The 11,824-nt window shown below is 39.3% G+C and overlaps 1 long non-coding RNA gene across 2 annotated transcripts in view; it reads left to right on the top strand.

Annotated features, from left to right (window-relative positions):
• LOC103582605 overlaps positions 1–8,896 on the top strand; it is a 9,568-nt gene extending 672 nt beyond the window's left edge. The window contains exons 2-3 of one of the 2 annotated variants that reach the window (XR_549771.1): positions 5,540–5,721; positions 8,797–8,896. This is a non-coding gene — a long non-coding RNA (uncharacterized LOC103582605). Of the gene's footprint in view, positions 1–5,539; positions 5,722–6,109; positions 6,220–8,796 lie in introns of those variants that run through there. The other variant, XR_549772.1, reaches the window with a different exon arrangement.
• The last annotated feature ends 2,928 nt before the right edge of the window (positions 8,897–11,824 follow it).

Below are 11,824 nucleotides of genomic sequence, written 5' to 3'. Positions count from 1 at the left end.
ATCAGGGGGTGCAGGAGAGGCGGCAGGAACTGGAGACAGCAGGGGTCAGTCACCTTCCTTCTGCTCTGTAGTCAGTTCTGTCTGGTACTCTTTTCGTTGGCATTTGCCTTGAATACAGTTCGGTGCACTTATTCTATTTATTTTTATTTTATTTGGCCGTCGCGTAGATAGTCTATGAGTAGATTTAGAATTCAGATCAACATTCTGTTATTTAATGAGAGTTAGTCCATTAATACCTGTTGTGATTATTAATATTTTGCATTGGAATTTATCTTATTTTGTGTTGTCATTTTACCATCTTCTTTTGTGGTTCGTCGTTTTTCTGGCAAATATTTTAAAATTGGAAAATAGAATACATGCGCCAAAGAAAGTATGACTTTACACATACACACAAACGCAATTAAAAGGACGACAGTAAAGCGAGTACACAACTCAGGACCAGAAGGAGGTTATTAAACCTCAGAAAACTCTGTGCTCCTTCTAAAATGTATTTTCCTATCCCCCACCCCCCGGGATTTTCTCTTATTGTTTTAATATGTTTTCCCCAAAATGTATTTCCTAATTTTGGTGATTATTTGTGAATGGACTCACTCTCAGTTATTTTGGGGAACATCCTGTATTCCATGTTGATGCAAGTACACATTTGTAATTTAGAGATTTCTAAATGTAATTTAGAGATTTCTAAATTTTTAGAGAATGTACACGTAGCCGTTCTTTTTCAGGAATGTCATGGCTTAAATATTTCAGAGTCAGCTTACCAAGTTCCACATACAGGGAGTTTGTTTTCAAGTTGCGTTGAGTCTGTATATGAATTTTGAGAATACTGGCATTTTTATGCCATCGAGTCTTACAGTTAATCGAATTAATCTTTTATTTGCATCTTCTGTAATGCCTTTCAGTAAAGTTCTATAAGTATTTGCAAAAGGATTTAAGTTTTATTCATTATGTTTATTTCTAAGAACTTTGGTTTTTGGTGCTCATAAATTAAATTTTTTTCTAACTGCTTTGTTTATTGACAAAGTTCTGCCAGTTTACTAAAGTATGTAATTCTCTTGTCATTTTTTGAAAGTTCTTCATAAAGTTTTATCATTTGTATAAAATAAATAAGTAAATATTTATATTTTCCTTTTGAATCGTATGCATTTTCTGTTATTTTGTTTCTTGGCTGTACTATCTGGGGACTTCCAGTATGGTTGACTGGAGTTTGGATAGCAAAGTCTAGGCAGTCCTGTTTTCTTTTTGATCTTAAAGGGAATTAACTTTCTGCTTGGAGGCTTTTCTTTCAAAGATAGTTTTTATTAGGCCAAGGGAGTTCCCATCTTTTCTTAGTTTATGAGTTATTCTTCTCAGTTGCTGTAGTTATTTAACAAGTGATTTTTTTTTTCACCATCTACTTTTATGTTTATTGGTGTAATCCAAGAACCTTAAATGATGTCTGGCCTATGATAGGCACTCAGTACTGCTTGTTTATTGAGTAAATCATATGATTTTCTTTTTTATCCCATAGCATGGTGAATTAAAATAATGATTTTCTAATCTTACATTGAATTTGTATTGGTAAATTACTTCATTTGGAAAGGACACGTGCTATTTTGTCATTTTTGGCTTCAGTTGGTGTTTTTGGATCTGTCTTTGAGTGAAATTTTCCTCTTCTGTTTCAGGTTTATGCCAGCCTCATAAAATGGGGTAGGAAGTATTTCGTCTTTTTTCTAAACTCTGGAATATTTTGTGTAAGGATACAATAATTTGTTCTTAAAAGGGAGCGGTACCTGGAAAAACCATTTGGGTCTGGAGTTTTCTTTGTGGAAACTTTTAAATCTGTTGTTTCAGTTCCTTTAAGGATCATAGTGCATCCAGCTTTTTGGATGCTGCGTTTTGGATCCAGCATTTTGTTATGGTAGGGAAAATTTCTTTAGGAATTTATTCATTCCATCTGAGGTTTAAACTGTGTTGTCATAATTGTTCATAATATGCTTATAATTTTAGTGCTTGATACATCTGTAATGTTATCTTTTTCATTCTTAATATTTACCTGTTGCTTTTTAAAAAAATAAGTCCTGTCAGAGTTTTGTAAGCTTCTTTCTCAAAGAACCGTTCTTTCTTAAAGAACTTTTGGCTTGATCAAACCACTTTATGATATGTATGTTTTCTATTTAATGACTTTCTGTTCTTTATCATTTTCTCCCTTCTGCTTTTTTGGGATGTTTCTTTTCAGTTTCTTATCTTGGGTCCTTGTCACATCGCAAAGAATTGCAGTATAGTATTATTATATTTTGGTTCTAAGTATTATCAAATATCATGGCTTCTTTGACGTGAATTATTTAGAATTTTTTTGTTTTAATTTCCATTTCTGTGACATTTTTCTGTTTCTCTTGGTTATTGTGTGCTAACTTCATCGTTCTGCGGTCAAGAGATTGATGCCATTTTTTGAGACACATTATAGGCCCATCTGTGATTAAGTTTTATAATTAGGAAATGCTGTTACATCATGTTCAATCTGTTTCATCAAGTGGCCTGCTTGGACTGTATTTGTGAGAACTCTGGTTGTGGCACTGTCCATTTCTCCTTAGAGTTCTGTTTCTTTCTTTTTTCTTTTTGGCTAAGTGATAGCACATATAGAGAGCTTTTTCTTGAATTATACCTCTTTTCACTATGTTATACCTCATTTTACTATATGAGCCTTTTGCTTTAATCCATTCTGTGTGATGTTAATATATTTAAACCAGTTTTCTTTTTTTTTTTAGTATTTGCCTTATATCTTTTTATTTATATTCTTACTATAGCCTCATGTTTTAGATGTCTCTTGTAAATAGTGTATAGTTGGATTATTTTAATCTATTCTGAGAATATGTGTATTTTAGTTAAAGCATTTAATCTGTTAATGTCTTATGTATCAATACATCTGGACGTTAAATTTGTCCTGTCCCTTTCTATGTTGTTTTTCTTTCCTGTACCTTCTTTTGATTTTAGTATTTTTCTCATTTTACTTTTTTCTCCGCATATTTTGAATTTATTTACTCTATTATTTTAGTGGTTTTCTGGACAATTTTTATCCGTACTTGTTCATTAAGTTTAGATTCTGATAAATGTTATTACTCTACTGATTTACACGGTTTTCTTATCATGCATTTTAGTTCTATCTTTCTTTAAGTCTCAGAGCGGATTATTATTGTTGCATACAATTATTTTTTATTTCACTGTACACACACATTTGCCACTTTGTGTGTTTTACTTGATTCTTACACTCTTTGGTGTAATTTCTTAACTCTTTGCTTTGGTTCTTTGATTATTTCTTTCTCTGTGCAATACATTTCTTTAGAGTTTTTCTTTTCTGTGGGTGGCAAGCCCCAAAATAATGTTTTACCTTCTTTCTCAATGGACATTTTGGTGGTTGTGGGTTTCTATATTTTATTCCAGAACTATGAAGATGTTCCACTATCTTCTGGCTTTCATTGTTGCTGATGAGAAGTCAGCTGTCAAGCATTCATTTCTTTAAAGTAGTGGTTCTTCAAGTGCAGTCTACAGCCAACAGCGTCAGCATCATCTGAGAACTTGTTAGAAATGCATATTCTTGGGGGCCGGCTAGTCAAAAGTATTTTTGTTTGGGGGCTGGCCCGGTGGCGCACTGCTACAGTGCGCCGCTTGGGAGTGCGGCGGCGCTCCCGCCGAGGGTTCGGATCCCACATACAGACCGGTTCCCGCTCACTGGCTGAGCGAGGTGCGGGCGCAACACCGAGGGTTGCGATCCTGTTGCCGGTCCCGGTCCGGTACGGGGGCGACACTGAGGGTTGCAATCCGATGCCGGACACGGAAAAAGACAAAAAAAAAAAAAAAAGGAAAAGGAGAAATGCATATTCTTGGACCATACACCCCAGATCTTCTGAATAGAAACTCTGGGGATGGAGCCTAGCATTGTCAGGGTTTTGTATGCTTGTTTTTTAGTTAGAGAGTTATTTACAGTGTTTAACAAGACCTCCAAGTGACTGTGATGCAGCTTAAAATTTGAGAACTGTTGCTTTAAAAGGTTAACTTAGTTCTTTTTCTGTCTCCTGTTAAGATATTCTTTTTACCATTGGTGTTCTCTGGTTCACTGTTGTTATTTCTAAGATTTCTTTTTAATTCTTTTCAACCTGTTTATATTTTCCTTCTGAAATGGAAATTCTGCAGGCTCTGTATTTTGCTATAATTGCCTGTGTTCTTTCTTTCTCTCTTGGAACTCTGATTAGAAATGGTTCTGTTCTTTTTCCTCTGCTTCTCCCATGGCTCTTAGCCACCTTCATACTTTTCATCTCTTTTTCTGTGCTGCCCTGATGTTTATTTTTTAGAAATGGTTTTTAAACTTCCACCTGTATAAGTCCCGCTGTAGAGCTTGTTAAAACACTAATTCATCAGCCCACCCCAGAGAGTCATACTTAATTGAATTGGGATGTGATCTGGGTATCATAATTATTAAACACATGCCAGATGGTGTTTATGCAGCTGGCCTGCAGACCACACTTTGGGTCATGCTTGGGAAACAAATTCAGTGTTTCTTTTGGTTTATGTTATCTAAATCTAATCACTTAGTTTTGTTGTTATTGTTGTTATCCAGTTTGCTTTTATTTCAACAAATAATTGCCCTTTTAGAAATAACATTTTTAATTTTCTGAATGTTTATTGTCAGTCATGAATGACTTAAAAGATACAATTGATCTATAGTTTGCATTGTACTTAAAATAGTTTTGACTGGAAGGTTTAATCAAGATACCTAGGTTGCTGTTGGAAACAGAAGTCTAACCCTGCCCTTCTAACCTCTGGGACATTTCTTGTAGTTGGTTGAAACCTTAAAGATCATGGAGGGTACATAGAAATATGGATTTACTAATGTAACACAATTCTGGACTTAGAAAATGGCATACAATGTTCTCACAGCCTTTGTTGCTTTTTCTCTGTTTACATGACTAACACTGGTAGAAATAGTTCTATGAAGGGCAGACATCAGTAAAGATAACAAGAGAGTCATTCTGTCTGTAGGGTTCTCACCTGAAAATTCTGAATATCCTAGGACAGTGTTACAAAGTTGAAAGTGGAAATAAAATTGAATATTGGAAGAATTACGGCTACAAAAGAGGATTCACAGTAGAACAATTTTAAAGAGCAAAATTTGTTTTGGACCAAAAACTTATGGAGGAGGCAGATCTTCACCATAGTGAGGAGCAGGACTGGGTCCAGCATGAGGTATGCAAGGCATCTAGGGTGCAGATTGAAGGCATTGCTCATGCTTGGGGCCAGCCCTGCGCTGGTGGGACACTGAAAGGGCCTTGTCACATTTTGCACTCCAGCAATGTGGCTGTCTCACCCTAGTCCTAGTCCTGGCCCTGGTGAAGAGAAAAACAGGTCCCAATGAGAACAGAGTAAGATTTGTGCAAATAGTTTTCTATGTTATAAAGAAAATTAAAAGAGAAATTAAAAAAACCTCAATAGCTCTGAAAAATTAATATATCTTAATTTGCCCATGGTGATAGGATTCTGTTTATCCTGGTTTTGTTGTGCCATGTAGAAACGTGGCAAAGCTGCTCTGAGTTGATAGATCCGCCAACTGTTCCTGGACTCCCCTGCTCCACAGCCAGCCAGTGTCACTTAGACGTCGAAGTCTTCCTGCTGCGTCTGTATTCAGGGCCACCAGTTCTTTGAGACCCTTATCCAGCACTGACAACCTCTGAAAGTGGTATAATTATCCAGGTGAGAAATTATGCAGCAGAGATGCTCTGCTCTGGCATCTGGTTTCCATTACTACAAAATGCTGAAAATGTCCAACAGACCTGAATTTGAGGGGGTGCGATCTTTAACGGTCTAACTGTCCGGTTACTTTGCCCCACATAGGGAGTGGCAGTGGATGATGGGGCCCAGGTGCTGGGCTAAGCCTTATGGCTTTGTCCTAGCACCTGGGTTACCGTTAATTTCACAGGACTTATGAGAAGATTCCAGACTTCCCAAATTCATAGGCCCCCTCCTTTGCAATCCTTCCAAAACCCCAGCCCCAGGGTGCTGTCTCAGTATGAAGGCGAATGTGGGTTATTTTGTTCATCATTCATTCATTCTTTCATTCACTTTTTATTTCCTGTTATAGGAGGCACTGCTTCAGCTCTAAAACAGTGAATGAAACATCAGAGAATTAAAATTCCCTACCCCTGAAGCTAATTGTCTAGTTGGGCAATGTCTTATTTCTTCTAGGAAGCAATCTAAACAGGTAATCTATGCAGTGTGTGTGGGAGAGACAGTAACACTTACCGGCTGTTCTACGTGCTGTCCTACATTTCCCAGCATCCTTGAAGCTAGCAGGGGCATGTGACTAGCTCTTGCCAATGAGCTGTGAGCGCTTGAGGCCACAGCACAGAAGACAAAGTGCACAATTTGGCAGGCACACCCTTCCTGCTCATCATCCATGACCAAAATGGCCAAGGGTGTCCAAAGACAATGGTTGGTTCAGGGATAAGTGGCATGCCCCTGAGCAGCTGGGAAACTTCTGACAGCAGCCCAGGTTGAACAAGTAATATGTGCAGGACAGAAACTTCCATTTTACTGAGTCATTGAGATTTGGGATTGTCTGTTTTTGCAGTAAAGTATAGCCTAACCTGACTTACATAGAATATTAAGTGGAAATGAATGCTTTAGGAAAATTAAAGTGGAGAATAGGGATCGAAAGACACTTGTATTTTAAATAGAATGGCTAGTAAATGCCGTTTCGAGACCTGAAGGAGGAAAGGGAGCTGAGCACACTGAGAATGAGGGAAGAACGTTCCAAGCAGAGAGAACGGCAAGTTCAAAGACCCTGAGGTGGGAGCATGTCTGGCATGGAGAGGAGGCCCTGCGAAGAGGGGTGGGTGAGCAACAGGAGGGAGTCATGGATGAGGTGGCAGGGACTCGGGCCCTTGGTCTGAGTGTGGTGGGACACCATCAGAAGATTTTGAGCAAAGGAGTGGTCTGACCTACGTCTTACCAGCAAATTTACGGCTGCCATGCAAACTAAAGGGAGACAAGGACAGAAGCTAAAAGACTGGTTAGGAAGCTACTGGAATGGTCTAGAAGAGAGATGATATCTTGTGCCAAGGCAGTACCGATGTAGATGGTTAAGAGTGGCCACATTTTGGGTAAGTTTTGAAGATAAAGCTAACAGAGTTTGCTTGTGACTTGGATGTAAAATATGAGAAATAAAGAGGAGAGTCAAGATGACCACAGGCTTTTGACTTGAGCCCGTGTAAGGCTGGATTTGCCCTTGGCATGAGGAGGCTGGTAGTAGCTCCGTTTTATTTACTATTTATTTATTTTTGTTTGGTCTTGCAGCAAGCCGGTTCAGGGATCCGAGCCCTTGACCTTGGTGTTATCAGCACCAGGCTCTAACCAAGTGAGCTAACTGGCCAGCCCTAGTTTTAGACATTTAGTTTGAGATCCTGTTAGACATCACCATGGAGATATTAAGTTGGCACGTGGCTCCTCGGTGCTCTGGACCATGCTGGGTGGGACAGTCACCGACTAGAAACGAACAGTTCTGTGAAGTCAGTAGTCGTTTTATTTTAATGATAATGGTGTTTTAGAATGAATGTTTATTGAGCACATTATTGAGTTCCATAACCCAGTGTTAGAATCTCCAATTTCCAGATGAGAAAATTGAGGTTTAGTGAATGTGCTCTCGGGAGGGGACCCTGATAGGCAGTACTCTGGGCTTGCAGCAACGTGGGGTCCCCTGAGGTCTCAGGGACAAGTAGGCAACAGCCTTCACGATGTGTAATCAGAATCTGGGTGTCAGCACCCAAAGGGTGGGGTGACTTGAGAGCGTGGACCTGTGGGGCTGGGGGTGAAGAAGGCCGAGGAGAAACATGACCATTAAGTGTCAGGCAGAAGAGGAAGGATCTCAAGCCAGAGTCTTACAAAGAGCAACCAGAGATATAGGAGGACAACCTGGGATGTGTAGCCATGGCAGCCAAGAGCAGAGGTGTTCTAGGAAGAGGGAGAGAGGTATAGTGAGCAGGGTTGTATGTTGATTGGGAGGGTCAAGCAAGGTAAGGATAAAGATTTGGTGTCAAGGAGTTCACATACTGGGGACAATGTAGGTGTCATAGGTCACACTGAGAGGGTGACAACATGTAGCTCTGGAGTCAGATTGAGGGGGTTTACAGCTTCCATCTATAACCTTGGCCCAATGACCTAACCCCTTGGCATCTTGCTTTTTCTCTGGATGCTGCTTACCTCCTGGGGAGGCTGTGAGGATTAAATGAGTGTTTCTGTAAAGACTCGGGAAAAAGCCTGGTACACAGGAGACCCCACATGTGTTGTTGTTTGCAGTATTGGTGTTAACGTTGGCAAGGAAAGTTGTGATCAGCAGAAGCTTATTAGGTGAACATTGATGAATGAGTGTGAGGTGAGGGTGGGGACGTTGTGCCTCAGTGACTGAGCCTCTGTCAACTTGTCTAGCCTCTCCTCAGTAATAGTCTGATGTTTGAACCCAAAGGCAAAATGACTAGTAAATAAGAATCACTCCTACTGGAGAAGAAGGGTAGGAATTGTCCCAAGGACTGTCAGACAGAGAAGGCTTGTTATACCTCATTATATCCAAAAGGTGGCAGCACGTGACCTCAGCTGGGCACACAGGTACACTGGTGTCTAGAAATCAATGGGCGGTAGTTAACGTTTGTGTCTCTCCTCACGCTGCATAAGGGAAAAGGGAGGGAACTCACATTTGCTGGGAATCTACTGTATTGGCTGGGCAGCAATGGTACTGTGATCTGATTCTCTTTCACCCTCTCTGTTCTCGCTCAGATGATGCCGATCAAGTAAACCCCAACTCCTGCTGCCCCAGAGGAAGAACAACCCAGGCTTTGCAGTTAAAGAAGTCAGAGTGCAGCTGCCACCCTGCCATTTGCTATGTTACTTTCTGGCAAGTCACCCACGCTCACTGAGTCTGTTTTCACATGCCTAATGGTGCTGATAATGCTCCTCCGATTGATTTGCTGTGGGATTTAGGGAGACCCAACACCAGATCATATTTAGCATTCAGTGCTGTTTGCCCTCTGTGGAACTGACAGAGAGGAATTCAGTTACTAGCATTGCTGTGACTTCACCCGTAGTTTCCTAAGTTGTCCTCCAGAGTGTTTTTAATTTAACTAATTTACTTGCCTTCTTTTTTTTTTGCATTTTTAAATTTGATTTTACATATTTCTGGGAAAATAGGTAGGGCTGGTATTTGGTAACTAATAGTTAACTAAATCCCATGGAATTTAAACAGCTGGCCCCTTATTTTCAAGTTAATAAGCTACAAAATTTTGTTATGTTTCTGAACATGTATTTTGTGTCCCTATTCTAGTTTTCAGTTAGAAAAAAAAAATAATTTATCAACTTGGCAAACAAGGTGGTTTTCTCCAATGTGTAAGACATATGTGCACAGCTAAAGGGGCTACAAATAAAGCAGCTTTGGAGGACAATCTGGCAACCCTTAATAAAAGGCTTAAACATGTTTATAAATGCTGACCAAGCATTTCACCATCTCAAAATTCATTCGAAGGAAAATACTTGAAGAAAACGACAAAAATTTAGCTGCAGGGGTTTCTTCCAAGTGTAGTTTTTCTACTTGTGAAAAATTGGAAATATTCTAAATATTTTAACATAGGATCAATTCAGTAAATAGATATACCTATTTAGTAGAATAGTATATAAACACAAAATGATAAAACATTAATGATGTATTATTTTGCAAATAGTATAGCTGGGTCTAAATTGCATCTATAAAGAAATATGCAAGAATATCAAACATTTTTGACAAAGCCAATGATGATGAGATACATTTCCTGGTTACCAAAAGATATTAAAATAATGTGGTATGGACTATGGACCAGACAGCATTTCAGACTCATATATGGATGTGGGTGGTTTGGTCTATGTAGGGGGTTGTAGGAATTTGGGACTGATCTAGGAAAAAGATTACTCTGGGGTGGCAGCAGCACACACAAGCTTCCTTGGGCAGCGCTTTGACAGGTTAGCATATGAGGGATGTCCCTCACAGCAGGTTTCTGTCCAACGGCTAGGACATGGGAGCAGGGGAGTGTTTCACCTACTCAGAAGGGGAGGAGGGCAAGGGAACTCCTGGGGAATCAGAGGAGACTTCCTTGTCTAGGTGATGTCACTGAGCAGCATGGCTGGTGGTCTCTGGTACAGAAAAATACAAAGGGCTAGCTGTCCGGTGAGGTTTCCTGGGATATGCAAAGCAGGTGGGCTCTAAATGGCTAAAAATTTGCTTGTTTGAGTTATTTTTATTTTTATTGAAACATAATTGATTGTACATATCTGTGGGGTACAACGTTGAATGTTAATATCTGTGTGCAGTATGTGATGGTCAAATCAGGATAATTAGTGTATTCAACATTACACAGTGTAGTCATTTTTGTGGCCCTTTACCAATTTCTCATTAGTACCCCCCACCCCACTCCCCATCCTCTGGTAACCTCAGTTCTGTTCTCTCCTTTTGAAAGTTCAATGGATTATTGTGATTGTTGTATCTTTCTTTTTTTCGATGTATAAAAATTGGAGTTTGGCACCCGTGGGCTTTTGACTTCATGGATCTCTGCCTACATTGAAGATATAAATGACTCAGTTCCATACACAGTCATCTTTGGTTCATGCTTACAACAGTCTATTATGGAGGGGTCATTTTAAATTAGGGATGATGCAGACATCTTCAATAAAAGATGTTGGGAGAGTACTTTTTAAGCACAATGATCCAAATGGATAAGGAACTAAATATGAAACGATAAAAATATTGGGAGAAAACACCTCATTGAGTAAAGAAAAGCCTCTTTAAGAAAAATAAGGTGCTGGAAGCAAATCATGCCACTGTGGTTCATCAGTGATCTTTCATTTTTGTCTGAGGCACCAAGTATTGATGCATCCACACTCTTGCCACCCGTCTTTTTTTTCTTTTCTATCTTTTATCTACTAAGCAGTTCATCCAGTTGTTTTTCCAGGTAGATTGAACCAAACCACAGCGTGATGACCTACCATGAGAATAATGAACAAGAGTAATGCCAGCTCAGCACTGCTCATTTTTCTCACCTGCCTGTAGTAGAATACAGGCTGTCACCAATCTGGAAGTCCGTTGATCAGAGTATCATCATACCTCTGCCTTCACCATCTCTTAAAACTTCATAAATGGCCACCAGTTGTCTAAACTGAGTTTCTGCATTTTCATCTTTATTCTTATCTGGATGTAAAGTTAGTGAAAGCTTATGATGCTTTTCTGATGTCTGCAGGTGAAGTATCCTAGGGTGGCCCACTTAGCATGTCTTAATGTCTTCAAAATTCATTGGTGTTGTAGCATCTATCAGAATTTTATTCCTTTGAAGGCTGAATAATATTCCATTGTGTGCATATACCACATTTTGTTATTCATTCATCTGTTGATGGACATTTGGATTGTTTCCATCTTTTGGCTATTGAAAATAATGCTGCTGTGAACATGGGTGTACAATTATCTCTTTGAGACCTTATTTTCAATTCTTTTTCTTACATACACAGAAGTGGGATTGCTGGATCCTGTCGTACTTCCATGTTTAATTTTTTCAGGAACTGCCATACTGTTTTTTCCACAACAGCTGCAGCATTTTACATTTTCACCAGCAATGCATGGTGTTCCAGTTTCTCCACATCCTTGCCACAAAACTTATTATTTGCTCTTTTTGAATTAAAATTATAGCCATTCTTAAAGGTGTGAAGTGGCAATTTATTGTGGGTTTTTTTTTTTGTTTTTTCCTTTTTGTCTTTTTTCATGTCCGGCAACGGATCGCAACCCTCAGTG

Source organism: Galeopterus variegatus, unplaced genomic scaffold, assembly GCF_000696425.1.
Source record: "Galeopterus variegatus unplaced genomic scaffold, G_variegatus-3.0.2 Scaffold16942, whole genome shotgun sequence".
NCBI classification, from domain to species: Eukaryota; Metazoa; Chordata; class Mammalia; order Dermoptera; family Cynocephalidae; genus Galeopterus; species Galeopterus variegatus.
Note: the sequence above shows the minus strand (reverse complement) of the source record. Positions and strands in the feature narration are given on the sequence as shown.